Consider the following 25,215-nt stretch of genomic DNA (forward strand, 5'->3'; position numbering starts at 1 on the left):
AATCTTGCTTTGGGGTTGCAAGCCCTGACCCATCCTTTGAGTGGTTATTTACCCCAAGCAGTTCAGAAAGTACGGAGAATTTTTCCTCCGTCGGCCCTTGGGGTAACCAATACCGATGCCACCGAAGAAAGAGAAGTCAAGCGAAAGCGAGAGGGTAGACGTGAAGGTGCAGGCAGGCCGAAAATTACAGATTTATTCCCGGCTGCAATTGAGGCAGCAAATGCTTTCATAGAAAGCAACGGATTCGAAGCACACCAACGAAGACGGGAAACAACTGGAAACTGCGGCGTGACGCTGAGCCAGATTCAGCAACAGCTTTACAAGACTGATCGGGACATTGAGAAGCATCGAGTAAGCCTAAATACTATATCTCGTTGGATGATAGCACCGAATAAGAAATTTCAGGCGGCGTCCATGTACACTGGGGATATTGATGCTAAGGTAGCTTCAACTACCAACAACGTAAGGAAGGCTGATGAGAATGCTCACTTTTACTTCGGTCAAGTGAAATATGTTATGGAATTTGCGGCGCGGTTTCAAGACTCGACACTATCCTTGTCATGTGACAATATGAACAAAGTGAGAGTTGGTGTGACGGCCGTGTCTCGCCACTTTCAGAACACTCGATATTTTCCGACCGCTGACACGCCGAATCTACCAGATCATGATTTTCCTAATGTGGGTTATCTGATTACACCGGCAGGATACATGATCTTGGAGAAGCGCCAAAGTGAGCCGGCGATGTGTGTGGACGATTTAGGATGGCAGCACTACAGTTACGGGAGAAGTGGTCCGTTGAGAGTCATAAATCGCGTAGAGTCGTTCCGGCCTTGCAGCATCACAGCACATGTAGGTGATATCGCATTGCTGGTACGCCAGAGATGGAAGCCAGTTGTGTGTGCTGTACTCGATGGTGGCTCAGACTATAACGTGAACTTCATCACCAATGTGTTCTACTACATGAGACTATGGAGGGACTTGAACTTAGATGTATTGGTTTTGACGTCGTTCTGCCCTGGTTTCAGAGCATACAACATGGTAGAGCGAGGCTGGGCCACATTGTCAAAAAAGTTAGCCGGTGTCACTCTGCCAGACAAAGTGGATGGCGAAGCCGCTGCCCCATGTGCACAGAGAGGACTGGCCGCGGAAGAGAGGCGAGAAAAAGAGGCAAAGGTAAGTTACCGATGTTTATTTTGGAGGTACTAGTTCTCATCCCCTACTAAGATATGTCCGGACAAAAATGAATATTGTACGTATTACCATGCATGACCTCTTTCAGATTGTGATGTATTGTTATGCTAATGTTATGCAATGACATTGGAAGTGTAAATATGTTTTGACTCGTTCACTTGTTTTCATTTTTGTTCATCATTGTGCAGTCTCCCATTATTTCATTTAATCGTGCCTTTTTTTCTGACTAAATGCTAACGTGATGCTGTTTTTACATATCTCCATAGGTTTTTGACAATGCGATGGCCATCCTTTGTCAGCATTGGACGAACGTCGAGCATAATGGACATCAAGTTACCCCTACGTATGAGAAGTGTGTCGGATCCGTCCACCATCTGTACTCCGACTACGATAGAGTGCATAGTTTGCTGCAAACAGCCAGTGCCAAAGAATTCCATCGACCAGAAAATGAAGACATCAGGAGTGAGGTGGAGATGGTCTTGAAGCACGTTAAAAAGCGGATCGGGATTTTGCTATTTTGCAAGTGTGCAGACGATGGATGCAGCCACTGTGCAACCAAACCTGTGCAAGCGACAGAGGCGGTAACTTTCATTCGCGAAGGACTGCCAGCACCTATACCAAGTGCCGAACATCCGGACCATTATGCCACATTTATTGAGGCGAGCGCTCTTCCAAGGCTAGTGGTACCAAGCGAGCGCATGCCGAAATATAATAAGCTAAACCTCGGAATTTGTGAACGCTGCCGTCTCTACACCTTTTCGTCGGCAGCTGAGAAAAAGAGACATTACAGACTGTGTCATCCAACCCGTCACTAGACCGTAAATTAGGATGGACTATATGTACTATGCATTGACAGTAGCTACTTTTAGAGGCAACGTTTTCATCAGAACGTATCTTTTCTCTCCTTACATTTCTTTTCCGTCCAGCACAGTTAAATGAAAATGTAATAATGATTGACTTTGTTATTTGTGTAGAATTATTTAAACATAATTAAACTTTCCAACTTTCCAGGAAATACGATATATTGCGCCACAATAGAGTCCTTTACACACCCGGCCCTGACTCTGAGGAGCGGGAACCCTGCTGCATGCTGTATAAACAACGCCATAAAAACAATTTTATGATATTTCGCCAAGTACACGAGCAACCATTTCGAAGCCACACATTCACAATAAAAAACCCCCTAATTTCTAACGTAATTCTGTGCGCCGGTATAATATACATAGTCTGATATTTTAATCCACATGGTTATCGGTGTTGTAACGTTATGAACACACGCTCTGTTCGAAAATGGATGACAATCATACATGTAGCGAACACGAAGTCAACCGGCCTGCTCTCCGTGTCCTGTACCTGGTCAAAGGTCATTTCATTGTTTACGCTATTGTCTCACTTCAAAGTCATACCATTTATACACATCAAACATTTTCTTCTCCTCTTAAAATTAAATACGGAAATCTTTGACATGATAAACTATTAGTCTAACTACTAGATTCCGCAAAGAACCCTTTCATCATGAGCATAATTGCACTATTGTCCATTGAGGAAAATCTGTCTACGACGAGCGTTATCACTATGTTTGCGACTTGTCCAACCTAATTTTTGCGAGCTGACAAGAAAAATCAGTCTTTTGTCTTCTGCTTTTTTTTCAAAACTGGCTCTAAATTTCAAATAGAATGTTTTAATATTGGCTGATCCGAAATTTGTCAAGGGCTCCAATTTTCAAATCGGTTACCGTAAAATATAATGATATTGGTGCGAGGGAAGTGTCAATCTTGTATAGTATCGGGTGTCAGGTCTACAGTACCAAAATGCTTCAATTTTGATAGTTGCACGCTTCTGCCATGGTCCACTGAGTGTGCAAGCTAAATTGTTTGGAGAGACTCTGCTTTCTCGCCTGTGATTGACCAATCAACGATTTGCTTCTGTCTTTTTAGTGTGTGATATTTCTCTTTCCCAGGGTGGCGGGACGTAATTACGCCACAATGTAAAGGTTACCAATCTACCATCGTTACGAGAATATCTTGCATGACACACGGAAAAGTTCGTTGCCTCCGTAACTTGTGACTTTGTTGCAATTTGAAAGAAGTTTGGCTGTTGTCAAGCAACACTGATAGTTCAGAAATTGACATTTTAATTTCGGTTCTCTGTAGGCAAGTGATAATTTTTCTTCTAAAACGTACCAGTCTAAGTAAAGCAAATGTACACCACGTCACGGTATAGTGTTCTACATTAACCAAAGACGGTTGACTACTTACATGTTATTGGGGACCGTATTGAAAGCAGTGCCTTTGCAATCGTGAAAATTTACCTACTTTTTGTACAACCGGGATGGAAACCCCCCCCCCCCCCGAGATAGCATGGAACTGCAAACGAACAAAATCAGTATCTGCCAAATTCAAACATTGTTCCAAAACGTGAAAAAAAAACTCGGCGGATGGTTCATGGCACGAATCTGTGGTTGGATTAGCAACTGGTTGGTGTTGATCAGCGGTTGGATTGGCGGCTGGGTCTTGGCATGGATCGGCAGTTGGGTTGGCGGCCGATTCTTGGTGCGAATCGGCGGTTGGGTTGACGGCAGCCGGTTCGTGGCATGGATCGGCAGTTGGGTCGGCTGGTTCTTGGTGTGGGTCGGCGGGTGGGTTGGCGGTCGGTTCGTAGCATGGATCGGCGGTTGGGTTGGCGACTGGTTGTTGGTGTGAATCGGCGGATGGGTTCGCGGTCGGTTCTTGGCATGGATCGGCGGTTGGGTTGGCGACTGGTTCTTGGTGTGAATCGGCGTATGGGTTGGCGGTCGGTTCGTGGCATGGATCGGCGCTTGGGTTGGTGACTGGTTCTTTGTGTGAATCGGCGGATGGGTTGGCGGTCGGTTCGTGGCATGGATCAGCGCTTGGGTTGGCTGGTTCTCGATGTGTATCGGCGCTTGGGTTGGCGGTCGGTTCTTGATGTGAATCGGCGCTTGGGTTGGCAGTCGGTTCGTGGTGTGGATTCTTTGCGTGGATTGGCGGCTGGTGATTGGTGTTCTGGTGCGTCTTCATCCTCAGAACTTGACAATCGAGGTCATTTTGAATCTATGTGATAAAACCAGTGATATGATTGTTATTTTCAGCTAGAATTATATACTTTGTCTTTAAGAGAGAGACAATTAGGGAACATTGCTATCACTATCAGTGATGTTCTCTCAAGGTCATGCGAAAAATACGATTAAAAAGTGAGCGCTGTCCTTTACTATAAATGTATAGAAAACATTTAAAAGGACAGAAAAAGAAGTAAAAAATACTATAAAACTTATGTAAACTAGAGGATGCCTAGAATACAAAGTGCATCAGAATTTCGATCCGCCAACATAGCACATTATCATTGTTATTTCGACGATTGATTAACACTTTCATTGAAATCATGGGCACTTGCACTGTAATCACGAGTGCGCGTATCCAATTAAAATAAGGAAGGCCATTATTACATACACTCTGTATAGTTGTTTGGACACGTGTGTGAAAAGACCACAGCTGAGAGCAATAGATTTTGGTAATTTTGAATGTTGAGTAGAGCAGTAGAAAACTTTATAATCAGAGCATTTCCACGGAAATAAACGCATGCATGTCACCTTTCACCGAGTAAATGATCTGCCATGATGTAAATAAAAATAGGCGTGTTGACGTACACAGCCCGATGTACAAAAAATGCACGAAGTCCTCATTCATCCCAGTCTAGACACTGGAAATCGAGAAACCTTTTCAGAAAAAATTAAAATGTTGACTGTTTGAAGTGGCTAGCAATCCTTGTATGTCCCGAACAATCTGCTGGATTTAAATTAAAGCTTGACCAGCATTGCATGATTCTGACGGAGTAAGAAACGTTTCATTTACGAGATCGCACAGAACATGGATTTTACATTCATGCACAGAACTGGCCACGTAGCCGTGGGTCTATAACATGAACGGCGGTGATTTTCTGATTGGCCTTCAATAAAAGTCGAAATCAAAATCAACATGTAAAATAGAAAGTATTTGCCATGGCGACCACAATTCATCTACCGGCGCGGAACCGACTTGTTGTTGATGAGGGCGATACCTATGGATAAACAACATCCATAGACTCAAGATACATTTTTTTCACAACTTCAAAGTCATGGTGTTCTTACAACAATGCCAAACAAAGCATTTTCAAAACTAATGTTAATATATCTGAATGTGTCACGCAACAGAATCGAAGAGTACGTCATTGTGACATCAGAAGTACATCACGTCAGCACGAGCTATGATTTACCTTACTTGTCAGTATTGTCATTTGCTATCATTTGTGACAGCTGGCCACAAAAACATACAAAAACTGAAAGTTCAGTAATCACTTACCGTTTGGATGTGTCACCCGTGCCTTGTACCACAACTTTCTCCATTTCACTCGAACCACATCTCCACACTCAAAATTCACGGGACGCACACGCCTTCTTGGGACTACGGACAACTTTCCGTAGTCTCTCTCTGGTTACCTTCTCGTGTCTATTTATAGACAGAGAAGGTATTAGAGTTGAAAACCAATATGCTGCTGTCAAGAACTTCCGTCTGTCAAGACTTCCGTCTGTCAAGATCCGTTGACGTCATGCCATTGTGATGGGTCATATCATAAACTGGTGGGGGTGTTCATGGCTCAGGTTGAGGTGTGGGAGAACGATTTTGAGCTATGACAAAAATCAAAAGGGACTTAGTGGCATAGCCACAGTGTTAAGCCTTTCTCCAAGGTTTCTTAGTTGACTACAATCTATTACAGACTACTGAGCTGACGTTAGGGGTACTCACTTTGTGTTTGCTCACTCTGTGAGCGCTAGTGTTTGGTACTGAGTTGCGTGGATATCCCCTCATGGCCTCACGTGATCTGGGCCTGTTGCATAATCTGCAGAGCTAGAGATGATCATATGCCTCCTCCGAGTCTGAAAACCACAGGCTCTAGAGTCAATGCAGGCGAACCGCTAGCCGCCACTGATACAATAAAAATCAAAAGGTGTGTAACAGCGGCAGCCATGCACGGAGCCCGAGTAAATTTCAACAGACGGTTTCGCCCTCTTTTATCTCAAATACAACTTGCTTATTGGGGTCGATCGATGCTCCAGTTCATCAACTTCATAAAAAATCACACCAATATCCAAAATCTCTCTGTAAAGTCCATGAAAAAGCTTTGTTTTCGGAGCAGTGTCAGCTAGGAAACGCTGTTATCATACATGACCCACATTGACTGGGGTCAATGGTCATGACCCACAAGGGGAAGCTTGTGATTGGATGACGGTTTTACGAACGTAATTTCAAAATATCGGTTAACTTTCACTTGTCCGCCCCACAAGCTTCGCTATGGCAGCGTATTCATACTAGTAAGTAAGATTTACAGTTTTCCTCATTAATGTTTTCACTTCTTATCTTACTTTGAATGAAATTTTCTTTAACATTCCTGACTTGTTGCCATACCTAACAGGGGGTTTGCACCTAGTGCAAGTGGGAGTGGAAGCATATATTGTACAGGCTACTGCTATAGTATTTTGTTTTCGTTTTGATCATGTGTAGTACAATGTGAAACAAGCGAAATTCGTGCAAGCTCTAAGAAACATTATTTTTTTCTACGCGAGGACTACTTTAGTTCGTCGTACCCTCGAATTAAACTTGCCGATTCTCTTATTAGATAAAATTATTTACATGGTTTACAGAAATCTTTGTGACGGCGTCAGATATAATGTGGAATACTACATTTCGTTCGTATCAGGAACTCATAGCAAGAACTTCTTGTACTGTTGCAAATACGAAGTATTCTTAGGTCAAACAAAAAATATTGTGCTGTTCCGATAACCCGACCTACTCTATTTTTTATCTGCCGACCCTAATTTTTTTTGGAGCTACGTAAACAAGGAACTAAAAAGAAAACAAAGAAAAATCCGTAAAATCACACGTTCGATACTTGGCATTTGATTTTTGCTTGAAAGAGGGTGTCTTATGTTTTTCCTTATATACCTATATGGTACATTGTGATCTGGAAATGTTATGGCCAGTGTTTGAGCGCCCTGAACCCCTGAACAATGCATATTTAAAAATAAAAATATTTTATAAAAAGAAAAAAAATCCTGCCGACGTACCTACCTTATTTTTGAAAACCATGTTATCTGAACAGAACAGCACAATTTATTTTCTTTTTTTTGGCCTCAAAGATAATTGCCAATTTACAGTGATACTCTACGAGGTTGCTTGTCAAAATTCGCGGAAATCATTAGAAAATCTATAAAAAAAATACTATTAGTAATTATGACCACGTGTAAAAGTGTCATTCGACGTTACAAACTACTGCTCCACACGCACGCAACGTCTGGTTATCACATGACAACAGCGTGCGGAATTCACGCTAACCCGATGGTCGGAGACCAGCAGTTTCCATGCCGGACGTACCAGTAACTCTTGAAATATGTCCTGCTGTTCCTAAAGACGGGCCAGTAGCTTTTCCTATTGTACAGAAGTTTACCAGAATGTTTTGCTAAGCTAAATACCTGACAAAATTATTCAAAGATACGGTACTGCATCAAAGCGAAAGACGTTACATGTGTTAGGGTGGAGATCTCGTCGTGATCATAAAAGAATAATTAGCGTATCGATCGAGTTGCATGTGTCGAGGTAAACTGGATTTCGATGACACTTCAACATTATATGATATCGGATATTTGCAGCTACTGGGCAACACAATATCGAAATTAGAATTGTTTGGTCAGATCATAGACCCTTGACTAAAACTAAGGTCAGATTTATAAGATGGTGAAACCTCCATATATATTGGATATTTACCCACCTTTTAGACAAGTCTAGTATCGTATAATTAAAGTCGGACTACCGAAGTCGGGCCTGGCTAGACCGCTGGGCCAAATCTGTAAGGTTTTGATCTCCCAGATATACATCGATTATTTACCCCGATTTGACAAGTATAGTATCGAAGTTGATGCCGCAATGATGAAGTCGGGCTTGGCAAGATCTGTGAGGTGGCAATGCAAATCTCCAACATATATATCGGACGTTTGTCCCGAATCGCCGATAAACATCGGTGATTTTAAATAGACCACACGTGCCCGAGACACGAGATGAGTCATTCTGGTGACGATATTGGGGTCCCAATCGCCGATAAATATCGAGTAAACATCTTTGATTTCACAGTCATTCCAGAATTGCCTAGCTATAAAGAGTCCTAAAATCGCCGATATGTATCAGCCTGGGGTAAAATAGGCAATTTCTCAAACCCGTCGTGCAGCGACAAGAGGCAAGTCATTCTTGTATTGTCTAGTATCGATTTTAGACCAGATATATAGATCGTTACGATGACGGATACATGTCGGACGTCAAACGTCAATAGTAAAAAGTAAATGTCCGATATTTAAACTTGTGCATGGTACCGTCTTCATTGACCTTGATGGCCATTTGCCTCAAGTTGGTCACTGTAAAGATTACGCTTACATTTTAAATTTGTGATTTGTCTTTTAACGTGGGTTTGGACATTCCAGTATTATTTCTCTTTATCAGTTGACCTAATTTTTTGTATTCCCTTCATTGACTTTAATGATGAGTCCCTCAAAAGGGAGAAGTCAGAATCGTGAGTCAAGTGTTGTATTGACTCCATTGTGTGTGATCCGGCGTTTGTGCTGCCAAAACTTACCCATCCCTGATCGGAGTTCTGGATGCTTAGCATTTCTGTGTTGGGACGTGTTTCAAGCCCACGCTTGTGCTCTTTTTCTCAATGTTAGAAATATTTGTTGTGAAAGGCTATTTTAGGAAATGAAAACGTTTATGTGTAGTGCTTAACCTTTTACTGATTTCATGTTCTTCAACACTGAGATCAGTTGCCCCAACTTTCGGTTTTGATAGTCATCTTCATTTGAAGAATTAAAAAAGAATAAAAGAATTAAAAGGCATAAAAAAACAGTTTGATGTTAGGATTTTGAAGTGGTGTCTTTATTTATTTTTCAATCCCATCATATTCTTGGCCCCTAGACTGAGCGCAGGTATATATCTCCACTATATTTGGATTTGACCTGATGATCGGACCAGTTGATTTCCTTCAGGGCCAGTGATTTTTTAAAGTTACTGGCCCGCTGGGCCAGTAGAGATTTTGCATGAGTTTCGCACACTGCATGACAAAGACGTTACGGATACTGATCGAACGTAATTACGTGTAACTAAATCTCTCGAGTGTAGCACCCCCTGAAACGGATGACGTATCCCTTAAAAGTAACAACCAATCAGAACATTTCGTGATAGGTCAATGTGGGTCATTTTTTTATTTATTTTTTATTTATTAAACTTCATCACTGGCATACAAAGACAAAGAAGACACAAGACAAACAACTAGCTCACCAGTGAAAGGTTGAGACAAACAGGTGACGAGCACCTCTATAACTGCCCCACCCCACATTAAAAATTGAAAAATAAAAACAACAAGGCACATAACAAAATGCACAATAAAAAACAATTTAACATACAATAAAAAACAAAGTCGGCAGCTGTGGAACAGTGAAAAGACCGGAAATAATTAAACTGGACGACAATTATGACAGCGACATGCTGAAACCCATGTACAAGTATCAGTACAATTGAAAATATTTACAAACTTCTGCTGATAAAATGAAGTTACTCTTGATTTAAAAAGAGAGACGCTCCCCGACATTCTAATATCTGAGTGTAAATGATTCCATAGTGGTACAATTCTATTAAAGTAAAAACGTGTAAATGATTCTGTGTGGCAAGACTGTGGTTTAAGTTTTAAATAGTCATCAATTGATCTCGTATTGGGATAACTCGAATTGGCTGAGTAAAAGTGAACAAAGTCATTTAAATTTACATCATAATATCCATGAATACACTTAATGAAAAATATCAAATCTGACATTTCTCTTCTGTATGTGAGAGGCATAATATTAAGATCTGTAAGCCTTTCTTTGTATCAGAATCGGGATAATGAAGTATAAACTGTGTGGCCCTTCTTTGCACCCCTTCCAAAGCCTTAATGTTTTGTTTGGTAGTACCCGCCCACAAACTACAACAATATTCCAAGCCACTCCTAACCAAGACAGTGTACAAGGTCTTACTTACATTTTGTGGAGCATCGAAACCTAAAATCCGCTTAATCAAACCAAGTTTAATATTTGACTTCTTTATAAGTCTTTGTATATGATTGTTCCAAACCAAAGTGGAAGAAATATCCACTCCTAGGTCTGTAATTGAATTAACCCGACCAAGGATCGTGCTTGACATGTTGTAATTATAGATAAGTGGATGTTTACTGCGAGAAATTGTAATAATTTGACATTTAATTGGATGAAAACGGAGATAACAGCGTGTAACAACATGTATGATAACAGCGTTTCCTAGCTGACACTGCTCCGAAAACACAGCTTTTTCATGGACTTAACAGAGAGATTTTGGATATTGGTGTGATTTTTCATGAAGTTGATGAACTGGAGCATCGATCGACCCCAATAAGCAAGTTGTATTTGAGATAAAAGAGGGCGAAACCGTCTGTTGAAATTTACTCGGGCTCCGTGCATGGCTGCCGCTGTTACACACCTTTTGATTTTTATTGTATCAGTGGCGGCTAGCGGTTCGCCTGCATTGACTCTAGAGCCTGTGCTGAAAACTGTCATTGTGTAAGCCTGTCGGCATTTTCCTTGCATTTTTTCTCATTGAATTTTGCAAAATATCGGCGAGTACCTCAATATTTCAAGATAACCCTTTCTTCCCAATCGTTTCCTGGAGTTTCAGAGTCATATGAACGAAAATGAGTGAAAGTTTTCGACAGGAAAATCGGACGTCGACCATGTTCAATGTTTACAGTACAATCAGAAGTTTAAGTGGAGGAATTAACCAACAAACACAGGAGTGTTCATGATGCCCGCCCTCTAGAGGCAGACCCTCCTATATGAAGTACCACATTTGATGCTTGTGGAAAGCATGACCACACAATGGAGCATTTAAACTTTTAGAAAATGACAAACTGAATAAGAAGGTATTCAGAAAATGTCAAATACTGAGGAAAAATGTGCAAATATTCAAAATAAACAGGTTAACTGATTGGTCAGCTATAAAAAACAATGAAAATGTTTATGATCAAAAGTTTTTGAGATGCGCACATTTTAACAAATACAGAAATTATTAACATTATAAATATAAGACCAAACTATTTTTTCAGGGATGGGACAGGTTGGAAATGAGGGGTGAGAGACAAAGGCACTCCTATTGCTGCATGTGGATGCAGCCACACCATTTCATTTACAGCATACTTATTCACTGTGTTGTGTTCAAGTTCCATATTGTACTGACTGTCATACAAGGATAACATATTAGAAAAGGATCAATGCTGTTGTGTGGATTTTGCTGAACATGGCTGATATTTCGCCCTATATATTTGGTATCCAGCAAAGGCATATTTTGATGTAAAGTCAAAATTAACACTACATTGCTGACAATATATGTTACCGTTTCTGCATGAACCTTTCTTTTTTAAATTATAGAAAGTACTTCGAACAGATTAACAATTATCGTGATGTCAACCCATGATTTTACATCACAAAGACTGTAATTCTGCCAATTTTTTTTTATTTTTCAGTCATTTTATAAATTTTGCACTGCACAAGATGATTGAACAAATTGCAATGTTTGAATTTGTAAACTCAAAGAATAAAAATCCTTTGGTCACAGATTAAATTATTTTTTGAAAAGAAATTTACTCTTAAACACTTTGAGCATATATTCTTTACACGGTCATGTATTTCAAGGAAAATATGCCTATTAAAAACAGTAATTTCTTCACTTTCAATTTTTTTTCAATACTATGACAATTATCAGCCATGAGGTTTTACAAACACAAGACCAGATAAGCGTTTTTCATCATTTCCACAGGACTCTTTGGAATATCCCTTAAAAACAGTTAAAAGTGACTTAAAATGATCACTTGGTATACATTTAATTTACAGATGCCAGGTTGTGTATTTCACATGCACTCAGGTCAGTAGGGAAGTGCGTCATTACTATTTTGGACTGTTAATTCTTATTTCTGAATTATTTAACCTTTTTTCCACACTGAACTATCTTTAGGCAGTTTATACTGTAGCTTAGAATTTTTTTTGATTGATGTATTTAATCATCTTTTGGGTTCTTTGGGTCCATATCTCACCTCATGCCCCTACATCATCAACTATTTACCAATAACTCCATGCCAACAACCAATTACCTGACCTGGCCACACATTAGAGAAGATACAGCGTCATTGACGGTATTTTTCTATCCACAAAATTTCGACAGTTTGGCGTGACATCGTTCGTAGTGAAAACTTGGAATTATCGGAGGATTTTAAGTCCCCACGGACACCGTCCGGGGGGACTTATAGGTTTGGTCATGTCCGTGCGTCCGTCCGTCTGTGCGTCCGTCCGTCCGTCCGTTCACGCAGATATCTCAGAGACGCCTGGAGCGATTTCGTTCAAACTTGGTACAAGGATAGTACCCTACCTCATACAGATGCACGTCGATTTGTTTCACAATGCGATCAAATTTGGCCATGTTAGAGGACTTTTTAGTTTTCACCTCCATAGACTCCCATGTATAAGGCAGTCCATAGACTCCCATGTATAAGGCAGTCCATAGACTCCCATGTATAAGGCCAAGAAAAATAAAAATTTAGTTTCTCATCGTATTCATATTGCAAAAAGGATGCAGTGACACAGTTTTTAGTCCCCACAGATAAAGTCCAGGGGGCTCATAGATTGGGTCATGTCAGTCCGTGAGTCCATCCATGTGAGTCCATCCGTTCACGCAGATATCTCAGACACTTTGACAAAGCGTCACGTGACCTTGGTGACCTTTGACCTCGGATATACATATTTGTGCATAACTCAGTAACCACAAGTGCTACACTCTTCATATTTGGTATGATGGGACACCCTGTGACGCCACATATTGTACCTCATTAATTATGTGCATATCTAATTTTGAGCGAGCCAATAGAGCTAGAGGTCTGATTTTTGGTATATATGGATAACTTAGCAATACAATTTTTTTGACAAAATGTCACGTGACCTTGGTGACCTTTCACCTCAAATATACATATTTGTCCATAACTCAGTAATCACTAATGCTACACCCTTCATATTTGGTATGATGGGACACCTTATGACGCCACATATTGTACCTCATTAATTATGTGCATATCTAATTTTGAGCGTGCCAATAGAGCCAGAGGTCTGATTTTTGGTATGTAGGGATAACTTAGCAATACAATTTTTTTGACAAAATGTCACGTGACCTCAATGACCTTTGACCTCAAATATACATATTTGTGCATAACTCAGTAACCACAAGTGCTACACTCTTCATATTTGGTATGATGGGACACCTTATGACGCCACATATTGTACCTCATTAATTATGTGCATATCTAATATTGAGCGAGCCAATAGAGCTAGAGGTCTGATTTTTGGTATATAGGGATAACTTAGCAATACAATTATTTCGAAAAAATGTCAGTGACCTCAATGACCTTTGACCTCAAATATACATATTTGTCCAAAACTCAGTAACCACAAGTGCTACACCCTTCATAATTGGTATGATTGGACACCTTATGACGCCACATATTGTACCTCATTAACTATGTGCATATCTAATTTTGAGCGAGCCAATAGAGCTAGAGGTCTGATTTTTGGTATATATGGATAACTTAGCAATACAATTTTTTTGACCAAATGTCATGTGACCTCGGTGACCTTTGACCTCAAATATACATATTTGTCCATAACTCAGTAACCACAAGTGCTACACCCTTCATATTTGGTATGATGGGACACCTTATGACGCCACATATTGTACCTCATTAATTATGTGCATATCTAATTTTGAGCAAGCCAATAGATATAGAGGTCTGATTTTTGGTATGTAGGGATAACTTAGCAATACAATTTTTTTGACAAAATGTCACGTGACCTCGGTGACCTTTGACCTCAAATGTACATATTTGTCCATAACTCAGGAACCACAAGTGCTACACCCTTCATATTTGGTATGATGGGACACCTTATGACGCCACATATTGTACCTCATTAATTATGTGCATATCTAATTTTGAGCAAGCCAATAGAGGTAAATGTATGATTTTTAGTACATAGTGATAGACTATAGGATATAAGTTTTTTGACAAAATGTCATGTTACCTCGATAACCTTTTACCTAAAATACAAGATTATGTCAATAAATAAGTAACCACAAGTGCTATGTCCTTTATATTTAGTAGGATAGGAGACCTTATGACAACACATGCTTTACCTTGTTAATTATGCCCATATATAATTGTGGGCAAGCCAATAGAGCTAGAGGTCTGAATTTTGGCGTATATGGATTAATTAGCAATACAATGGTTTTTTTTCAAAATGTCACGTGACCTTGATGACCGTTGACCTTGAATATGCATATATATGCATAACTCAGTAACCACAAGTTCTTTACGCGTCAATTTTGATAGGATAATAGACCTTAAGATGTCACATCTTGTACCTCATTTATTATGCACATATGTATTTCTTGGCTGGCCAATACAGCTAGAGGTCTAATCTTTTTTCCCGATTTAGAACCATAACTTAGACATGCCTCTTGTTTCAAATTGGGAACAATGACATAGACCTATGTGTCCATAGATCTGATAATATACACTCCAGTGATACTTCTTAATGACCTCATTTCCCTGCCCCATCAAGACTAATACTCCTATTACAAGTGGGGACTATGTCATTGTCAATGATTTGTCAGAACTGCTTTGCTTGGAAGGAAAGCGCTGAAGTGAATGAAAGTGACGCTAAACATGCCCTTTTAAGACGACGTCAGCACAGTGTGTTGAAAGAAATGCAGGGGGGACAAACCGTGAATGTGACGGTGACTGCTCACAGGCTATCCGATATTTGGCCTAACGATTTAAGTAGTTGAATAGTAAAAGAGTGAATATGTAGACCAACGAGAGAAAAACAGGCTCAAGACGAACTACAATTGTAATCTATTGTTTGGATACACTAGTAATGTTTTGTAAATGGTGATAACAAGACACATTGAGAGAAAAAATAAAGATGGACATGAAAGGGTAACTGAAATGAAAATTGAGGCATTTTCTGACCCATTTGTCCCGTAGCATAATCCATCTATAATCGACTTCTCGAATTTATTTGCCATTTGTGCATTTCTTGTACATTATATTCGCATTTTAAGGTGTGGATTTGACTGGCAACTTGTAATTCTTCCGCTGCCGCGATGTTGGTATGTGATCGTCGGGACGAAGTTCGCCCGCAGACCGGTGTACCGCTGTACATAGCAATGGCGTTTGCTGCTCCCGCCTGATGCAATTGGGATTATGTCAGCGAACAGAGCGTTGGCAGGAGTGACGTGTCCGGGTCAATTGAGGGGAAAAGGCGACAATAATAACTTCCAAGTACATATTACGGATTGACAGCAAATTACGCTGTATAAGCCTGCCACACATGAGAGAAAGCAGCTCAGTTAAGCTGAGTAAAACTTCGAGGCGGTTTGCTCAGCCATTGTCATAACGGGATATTTTTCGTGACTTTCCTTTTGTGCTGATGTGCAAAATATTCAACAAATTTGGTATTTTAGCCTCCTAAGGGAAATTCATAACCATGTGTATCAGATCGGAGAAAGTATTTCCTCATGCCTTTTTCACTGAAGCACGTGTGTTGAGATCATGATATATAATACAGTGCACTGGACTGAATCAGTTGCGTGACACGGTTAAGGCCGAACAGACACTGCGGACAATATAGATTTGTCTCTGTTTCCATGATAATACAAACGCGTTGCCACTGGTTCGAAAATAAACATTTGTGGGATCTTGGGCCATTATTTTCTTGGTTTGCATAACTAGCAGTGGCCTTTGGTATTGAGATATTGACGCGTTAAAGTAAATCATAATGAGGGGTTAATTGCGTGTGTGTGTGATGGGCAGATGTCGCTGAGCAGCTAGCAGTGTACTGTGTACTATCATATGATCAGCATTACTGCTCATTCGACAATCAACGTTTTAGAGACTAGGACTATAAATTTATATGTTTTTATAAAGAGCAGTAGTCTGTGGGTACTGGTCTACCGATAGATTACAGTGATTGAGAGGCTAATTTTCTGATGAGCATTGATGGGAGCGGACAGCAACGGGCATTTCACCTTTTGTTTTGGCTTCGACCCTTTCTTTATCCAATTCAGATGCAAATTTTGGTGTCACCAGAGGTTGGGGAGTAAAGTTTGTCATATAATATTGCACATTAATTTTCGCGTTTTTTTTTATATCAAAATATCTTTAATCAAAATAGCGCTGACATACGATTGTCTGTTGAAAACTGCAGCTGAGATTTTTGCTGTTTAGGTCTACATGACCTTGAGTGATGAAATGTTACAGCCAGAAGTGTTGTCACAGACTACATGATGATTGGCTGTTACTTTTTAGCTACTATAGACTATAGTCTACAGAAGCTATTGGGATGGGTATCCGTCCGGCGTCCGGCGTCAGTCTGTATGTATGTATGTATGTATGTATGTATGTCCGTTTGTGAGGCGTCCGTCCACTCAAATATCTTGAGAAGCGCAGTACTTACTGATTTGATATTTGTTGTGTAGATGAAAAATATGATTTTGAGAAACTATTTTTTTTAATTTTTTGATGTCATTGAAAATAGGCAAGTTAATGCCAAAAAAGGCGTTTTTGGTAAAAAATCTTCTTTTTCATAACCGCTGGTCAGACAGCTTTGTTATTTGGTATACAGGTCCCTAGGGACAACCCAACTTAGATTTGTTCAAATTGTGATGAAATATGCAAATGTGTATTTTTAAGGAATTTTTTTTGTCATTTTTGATCAAAATTTGACTTACATTGTATGTAATTCTTGTACTGTATAAACCCTATCAATTCACCCAGAAAAAAATAATTGATATGATTTTAAATAATTGAATTAAATAGGAAATCATCAAAGCCAATAGTGAAATGCTTACCAGCTTGGAGGATTAAAATATGTAAAGGCAACTTTCCTGAATCCCAACTTTGACATATTCTGAACCATCATTTATTGTGCCCTGTATGTTATCTAAAAGAAATTGCTCAAAATAGTTTGTCATGGTAGGGTGGTCAAATAAATAGAGATAGAGAAAGTTCTAATTTCCATTTATGGTTGACTTGGTAAGGATAAAATAAAATTACTTTTTGAGGAAAAAAATAGAGTGGTCAATTAAAAGAGTGGTCAAAGTGATAGGGTTTTTATGGTAAAGCTGGGCTGTAAGATTCCTCATGTGCTATTTATAGCAATTATGCAATCTGTGTAAACAGTGCAATGAAAGTGTTACATGATGCTTTTGATGACCTTGAACTTCTTAAGTTTCAAACATTTGTCTCTTCAGTGTGCTTTCTCTGAGTACATACAGTCTCAACTTATTCAACAGAACTTACGTACAATGTTAATTTGAAAGTTAAAATGTCCCTGGTTAATAGGATGAAAATACTGATAAAAAGATAACCAGCTTAAGATTCTTTATAACCTGACAGATATGCTGTTTTTTTATGACGAAAATCTTGTTGACTTTAATTAGAATGTAATTAACTCTCGTTTATTAGCTACTATAGACTAATATAGTCTATAGAAGCTATTGGGATGGGTATCTGTCCGGCGTGCACTGTCAGTATGTATGTATGTGTGTATGTATGTATGTATGTATGTATGTATGTATGTATGTATGTATGTCCGTTTGTGAGGCGTCCGTCCACTCAAATATCTTGAGAACTGCAGTACTTACTGATTTGATATTTTTGTGTGGATAAAATATTTGATTTTGAGAAACTCTTTTTATTAATTTTTGATATTGTTGAAAATATGCAAATTAGCACCAAAAAAGGCGTTTTTGGTAAAAAATCTTCTTCACAACCACTGGTCAGACAGCTTTGTTATTTGGTATACAGGTCCCTAGGGATAACCCAACTTAGATTTGTTAAAATTGTGATGAAATATGCAAATCTGTATTTTTACGAAATTTTTTTTTCCATTTTTGGTCAGGTCATCCTGAAATGAGCTATCAAAGATATCCGCCTTCTTCATCAATACATATGTCACAAAAGGTTATTCTCTACATAACACAGCAGAGCTCTGTCAACTGTTAAGTCGCTTGTTTTTTCAAAACCGCTGGTCAGACAGCTTTAATATTTGGTTTACAGGTCCCTAGGATGACCTTAGTGAGATAATTTCATACAGTCAGGAAATACTTAATTTTGTATCTATGTCTATAGTAGCTTCAGGGACTTTGGCCCTATGTTTGATGGATGTCAAGACATAGTCAGGTGCCGTCAGGATACACGAAAGACCTGCATGATATAAAATTGGCATGGCATGGCAATGCTTCATAGGCTTGTCTCATTTTGTCTCATTTTTAATTGGCCATTGCTATATGATGCCTGTCAAAACTTAATCACGTGCTATCAGGATAAACAAATTGCGTGAATGTATAATGAGATAAACAAGACTGGTCCGTGCAGTACAGTGGCATCACGCTTTGCATCAGTGATGATTTAGAAAGTCGTCTGGACTTTTTCAGGAATAAGATATGCATATGGAATTATGCGTAACTTTAGGTTTAACTTATGGGGTTTTGAACATTTGATTTCCCTTCTTGCTTCCATCTTGATCTACAACTAGAGGCGAGACTAAACGGTAATAAAGACAAAACGGCCGTGCGCTCTCGGTTACTCTACCCCACGCAAAAGTAAAAGTGGTGCACCCGAGGCGTGAGACTGCACCTCTCTCTCTCTCTCTCTCTCTCTCTCTCTCTCTCTCACTCTCTCTCTCTCTCTCTCTCTCTCTCTCTCTTTCTCTCTCTCTCTCTCTCTCTCTCTAAACTCTCTCTTGTAACAAAGTATGCTATTATTATAATGGAAGACGCAGAAAAGAAGGTTGCAGAGAAGCAAGTCGTACGGACATACAAGCACGCCCTGTCATTAATGATCAATCGGAGCGGGGATTCTTGTTCGATCGGATTTGACAACATTACAGTCAGACAACTGCCTCTCCCGTGGTTTCTTTTATTTATTTAAAAAAATCAGTTTATGATACCGTAGTTCACTTTTTGGAGGATGTGTTGGCCCTTATATAAATGTAGCATAGCAACAATCAACCGGAGATAGGCATCGTTACCCTCTGATCAGTTAAAATGGCGCAAACAAATACCTTTTTATACCACATTCCTTGACAGCTGTCAATTTTCTTCTTTGGTCCAGGTATACACCGAATCAGATTGAATAAAAATAAGCTAGAAAGCATTTTAATGGTGCCAAGTTGCAGTACTTTCGCATCATGACATACCGCAGCTTTCGCCAGTTCCCGCGTACCACATAACCAAGCATTATAAGTCTAAGGTTTACGGACATCATTCCGAAGTTTCTCTCTACCGTGGTTCTAATCATGGGAATTTCGACAGTCTGACTGTGTGACGCTGACTAAAAATGCCGGGGGGGGGGGGGGGGGGGGGGGGGGGACAAATCGTGAATATGCATGTGACTGCTTACAGGCTATCCGATACTTGTTCTAATGTTGTAAGTAGTTGAATAGTAAAAGTGTGAAAATGTAGACCGACGAGTGACAGGTACAAGAAAGCGTTTAGTGGCTATCTGGAGAAATGGCGATAAAACAGCCGCGTAAGTTTGGAATTACGATTATGTTCTTGTAAAACTGTTGCTCAAGAATCGTTTAAATCTGTCTACCTTGTTGGGGACTGCATAAAAATCATGGATACGTTTGTCAGGAGGTAAAGGAAAGTACAAGCAATGTATTTCATAAATCCGGGAATAGAAAATAAGACTAAATACACTACCGTTTAAAGGAAATGAAAAAAGTTACAAGAAATATTCGTGTTTTTTTATCAAATGTCGGGAAAGTAAACATGACAAAGATACGACAAGGGTGCAGGGAAATAAAAGAAAGAACAAGAAATATTCGTTTATTAATATCGGGGAATGAGGTGAGGACAGAAAAAAAGGTGGGGGCAATGCACGCAAGTACAAGAAATGTTCGTATTTATTAAAGTCGGGAATTGAAACTAGATAGAGAGAAACAAGAAATATGAGTTTTATTAGCGTTGGAAATAAAAAGGAGACAGAACCATACAATGCAGGTGACGGGAAACAGAAAGTGCAAGAAATATTCTTTTTATTAAACTTAGAATGAAAACCATGCAATACCGGCGTTGATAAATTAACATCAGCCAGAATAATTGGTATACCATGGCTTACCAAGCATCTGATTTATGACATACAATACGTCAGAAAAGAAGGCAACTTTCACCGATTCATTGCTCCCGCAATTCAACTAATGTTATGCATTGCCTCCACTGTAAATGAAAATGAAAATGTACTTGAACTATCACTTGTTCATCCTAGCAGGAGATATACACAATTACACTGTATCCATTGTGTAAAACACATGGACACACACGATTAGGCTTGTTGGAGACATTGTTGTAGGAAAGTTGACAGTTTCTCTGACTTTCGGAATGAATCCTGCAGTTATGCTAATAAGGTTGAATGTACACTATACAGCTGGTTGTGTCACGTGTGGGTTGGCGTCGGGGAGGGCAAGCTCATTATCTATTGTCAATTATTCATGAACTGGAGTAGCTCATTAACGCGGGTTTTCCGGAGCAACAAAGTGTCGCAACAGATCGCGACTTGTCCCGCGGGATCGCTAGTGATCGCGGCCACTTTGATTTTGACAAGCTCCCTAAAGACAATAAATGTTACAGAGAATAAGATAGCCACGATACTGGCACATGTATGTATATGATACGTATGCGTTAAGTGCAGCAACATAAAACATTTGCATACTTGATGCATGGCGTGCTTGACGTTTGCATTCAAAAAGCAAAACAAGTAAACCTTTAATTAGCATTTGTGAAGACTAATACCTGGAAATAATCAATAAATGTACGTGTTGTAAAGAAAGTTGCAGATCCAATGTGCAAGTGATGGGGCGAGGAGACGATTGTGAGCAATTCCAGAGTCACACTAAACATATCGTAGGCCTACATTTCATGATCATAATGGCTTTCTCGGAAGGCGGACCCCCTGCAACTAGGCCATACCATTTTCTAACGGGTGTGGCCGAGAACTCAGACAAATGGAGTAGTAATAACGCAAACCGGTTATAGGACCGAGTGACGATGCTTATAAAATTGCTAAATAGGTCAACAATTTATCCAAAGACACACGACATGTTTTCATTATCTGTCTTACTACAAGTATGCCTCACAGTGCTGTTTCATACAAATTTTAGGCGTGCAATATAATACCACTGACTGGCTATATGACGGTCATGGTGGCTCTCTGAACATACAGGAATATCCTAATGGTTTATCGTCATACCTTTTTATATTTATTGACGTGGGGTAATCCATCAAAAAATGCACTTCACACCGTGAAGAACTTACGTCCGTATAAGGAACGGCAACAAGCAGTGATCTCCGGCAACTGGCAGTCAAGTTCGCTAAATACTGAGAGATTGGAGGTTTTGTGGATCATATGTACTAACGATTCAGAGAAATTTCAATTGGTAGCAAAGATTGTAGAGAATATTTGGGTATTTTTCTTGCAAGAGCAGTTTTGAAATCCCCCCTAGAAACTAATGGAGTGGTCGACAATGAGCATCCTGGGTGACGTTGAGTTCACAGGAAGCCATCGAAACTGACAAGCCATCGGGCTTTCAAGTTCAATATACTTATATTTTGGTCATTTCCGTAAAGACAAGCTTTGATTTTTGCATTTATTTCGATATTTCCATTAAAAATGACTTATCCTTTATAAAAGATGCCCGTTGACATTAAAATTGGCGAACCCGGGTGTGGTTTACCATTGAGGCAGCACACCTCTATGTGTTGACCGAGACTGAAAAGTTTTGAGCCCATCATAAGCTTACGCCTGAAGCCGAAAAAATTACTGTAACTTTCACTTTTTCGGGTGAAAGACGTTCTTTCACATTGCTTTTATTTTGAAACATTTGGCATGGTAAGACATTGTGGCAATCGTGATGTCAAATGGGTAGAAAATCACGGTTGACAATGTGCTATTTTGTTCTCGATTGACAAGACGGTCGTTTTGTTAATTGTAATTAGCCGACTTCTACTTCAAAGCCTGTGCTGAAGATACAGACAGCATACGACAACACAAAGGCAGCTTTTTACAATGTTTACAACCTCTTTCATGTCGGCACTGACATAGACTGTTATCTCGATATATAATTATCTTTTGGCCTACATTCGGCGGTAATGCATTCCAGATAGATCGAAGGAAGACATTTAGTCACAAATTTCCGCCATGTATTGGTGATTTTACAGACCGAACATCACGTCAAGTATCGATTTTATGACAGAAATATGTGGGACATCAAAACTTGATGCTGATATTCAAAAAATATGTACGGTAAAGTCGCACTGTACTTTCATAATATGTAATGTCTAAATTGACCTTTCAACACCAAGAGTCTTTGGATAACAAGTCTGATTATGTAGAATCATTATTGAACGTACATAAATGTGATGTTGACTCAAATGGCTGAAACGTCGCAACCCATCGTAGTAGTTCGCCAATTTTAACTAGTAATTTCAGTGCCTTCTTTATTGAGCGCAAGGACATTCATGTTGCCAGCAGACAAAAATAGACACGACAAATTGTCCCCAGACGCGATGTCGATATATATTTGCTATCATGGAATGGCTCTGCCGATGTAAGACCCGAGTTTTACTTTCTGATCTCGCACAAATTGAACAAATTTTTGGTGTCGTAATTAACTTGAACTTTACATTTGGATGCAGTAGAATTTGTATCGTTAAGAACAAATCAGCAGGCAATCTGTGATTGCGCATGCATGAGATTCAAAAGTAAAGTTCGAGTGTTGGGAAGAAAAGAAATTCACAACAAAATAGCAGCTATAAATGAATCCAGACATGGAAACATAGGAGCATATTTCTGAGAAAGCCCTAGGTGCAATCATGGAGCTAGAAACGGAATGAACTGAATGCGAAGTACACGCAGTTTTAACAGGCTATCCAGAGATAAGCGTGGATCGGCATATGACTAAAAATGAACCAGTATTTTATTCTTGTTTTACCACTTTGCTGGGACCGTGCACACGTGTACATATTCATAGATTTCATTCTATCAGCACAACCAATATCTGTCAAATACTTACGTTTATTCCCACTCTTATATCTTTAAAAATGTCTGTATTTGCTGAGATTTGTGGGCGCAAAGGGCAATTACAATACAATGTCCATTAGTCAAAATATCATTATCAACTGAAAAAATATTATCATAAATAGTTTTCATAAGAGCCGTTCAGGTAATTCAGTCCAGTCGGCCGTATGAATGTTCACGTCACCTGAGCCGCGGTAATCCCTGTGGAAAACAATCGACTAGTATACCGCAGGACGTATACCAGGTAACATTATAATTTCCTCAATCTAGGTCACATTCCCGGGCCTGGTTTGTCACTGGCCCTGACTCTTGCAAATTTGTCTTCCCACGACAGCTGCTGGCTTTCCATTCAGGCCTTGCACTTGCAGAAAGCAGGAGGCGAAAATCTAACAGCACGTGCAATGCCGTGTATAGTTATTCATGAAAATGTCATGGACTTAATCAATTAAACGGCGACGCCACGCAAAGAGACACGGTGTAAGCTCAGCAAGGTCGGTTAAATATTTACTTCAGCCCTAGGCCCTGGACAACCATGCGCCATGCTTACCGTTCCAGTTAAATATCGGACTGCAGAAAATATTAAACCCCTCTCGTGTGGAGACTTCTCACTGTCACCTAGCTGCAGTACAGTAGCTCGAGGTTTTGCCTGGGTATTTGGGTCGGACGGCAAATATCTGGTTAGACAGTAGATGTAGGCAGCTGCTTATAGCTTGTAGCTGGGAAACGATTTGCAGATTGAGGTATACTTTCACTACAACGCATTTTAGGTGATATATGTCTTGTATACGTTCATTGAGCGAGTACTTTCGTTAAATCTATATTTGAAGTTTAAAAAGTTCATCTGTACGAAATACTAACCCAGCAGCACAGGTGCAAAATGCACTCCGTATGTCTCCAGTTCTGTGTACACAAACCCACATATGGTGGTGGATATCTCCGATTCTTTGATGGTGTGCACTCGCCTTTCAGAAAACAAAAGTTACCAATACTAAAGAAAAAAACTTCTTCGTCCATTTATTATCTTTTTTTATTTTTCACCCGAAAATCACACCTTTCCGTGTACAGGTATAGGAGTCGTCGTCTGTTTTACCGCACTTCCGGTTAGTATTTTCCCATAATTCCATGCTCCTTCGCAAAAGGCGCAAAGGGTGTATTGGAACTAGATATTTTGGCAATTTTACTCTAGAAATTTAATGTGAATAAATGGCAACTTTTACCTGTATGCAATAGACCTTGGTGTTCCGTTAACGGCAATCGAGAGCTGCGTACATACTGAGCCAAAAAAAAAAAGTCTTGGATTTTAAAATTCGCTTTTGTTTTTCGCACATTGAGCCGTAAAAGCATCAAAGTTTTGCATAAATTATCAGCCCTTGTTCACGCTCGTCAAGCTGCAAGCTGTATCTTGACTTCCGGGATTTTAACCGGAAGTTAAACTGGCCCCTAGTCGCCTGGCTTTTCTCGGCGGCTAAGTTCAAAAAGTTATGGTAACTGCATAGCTGGCCAAGCTAGGTGATCATCCCGCGATCTATCCCAACAGCCGTACCACTCAGCGCGACGGTCTACTGATGTTTAATCCTTCAATTTACGATATGTTTTAATATGCCCACAGACTTGGAGTCAGTCTAATTGGAAGTTTGAGAAACGGTCTTTCAGACTAAATATATTCATTACAGGGGAAAAATCTGGCACCAGAATTGAAAAAGTTAGTGTTATTTTTGCCGAATAACAGTGTACACGACCCATATC

General features: G+C 39.7%; 1 protein-coding gene across 5 annotated transcripts in view; it reads left to right on the forward strand.

The window, feature by feature from the left end:
* LOC139122136 (solute carrier family 12 member 2-like) overlaps positions 1 to 25,215 on the forward strand; it is a 215,996-nt gene that overhangs the window by 169,704 nt on the left and 21,077 nt on the right. The window contains exons 24-25 of one of the 5 annotated variants that reach the window (XR_011549409.1): positions 704 to 1,173; positions 1,458 to 2,198. The exons of the other annotated variants lie outside the window; for them this stretch is intronic. The gene's annotated coding sequence lies outside the window, so the exon portion shown is untranslated. Of the gene's footprint in view, positions 1 to 703; positions 1,174 to 1,457; positions 2,199 to 25,215 lie in introns of those variants that run through there. 5 annotated transcript variants of the gene reach the window in all.

This window comes from Ptychodera flava, chromosome 21 (assembly GCF_041260155.1).
Source record: "Ptychodera flava strain L36383 chromosome 21, AS_Pfla_20210202, whole genome shotgun sequence".
Classification (NCBI taxonomy): Eukaryota; Metazoa; Hemichordata; class Enteropneusta; family Ptychoderidae; genus Ptychodera; species Ptychodera flava.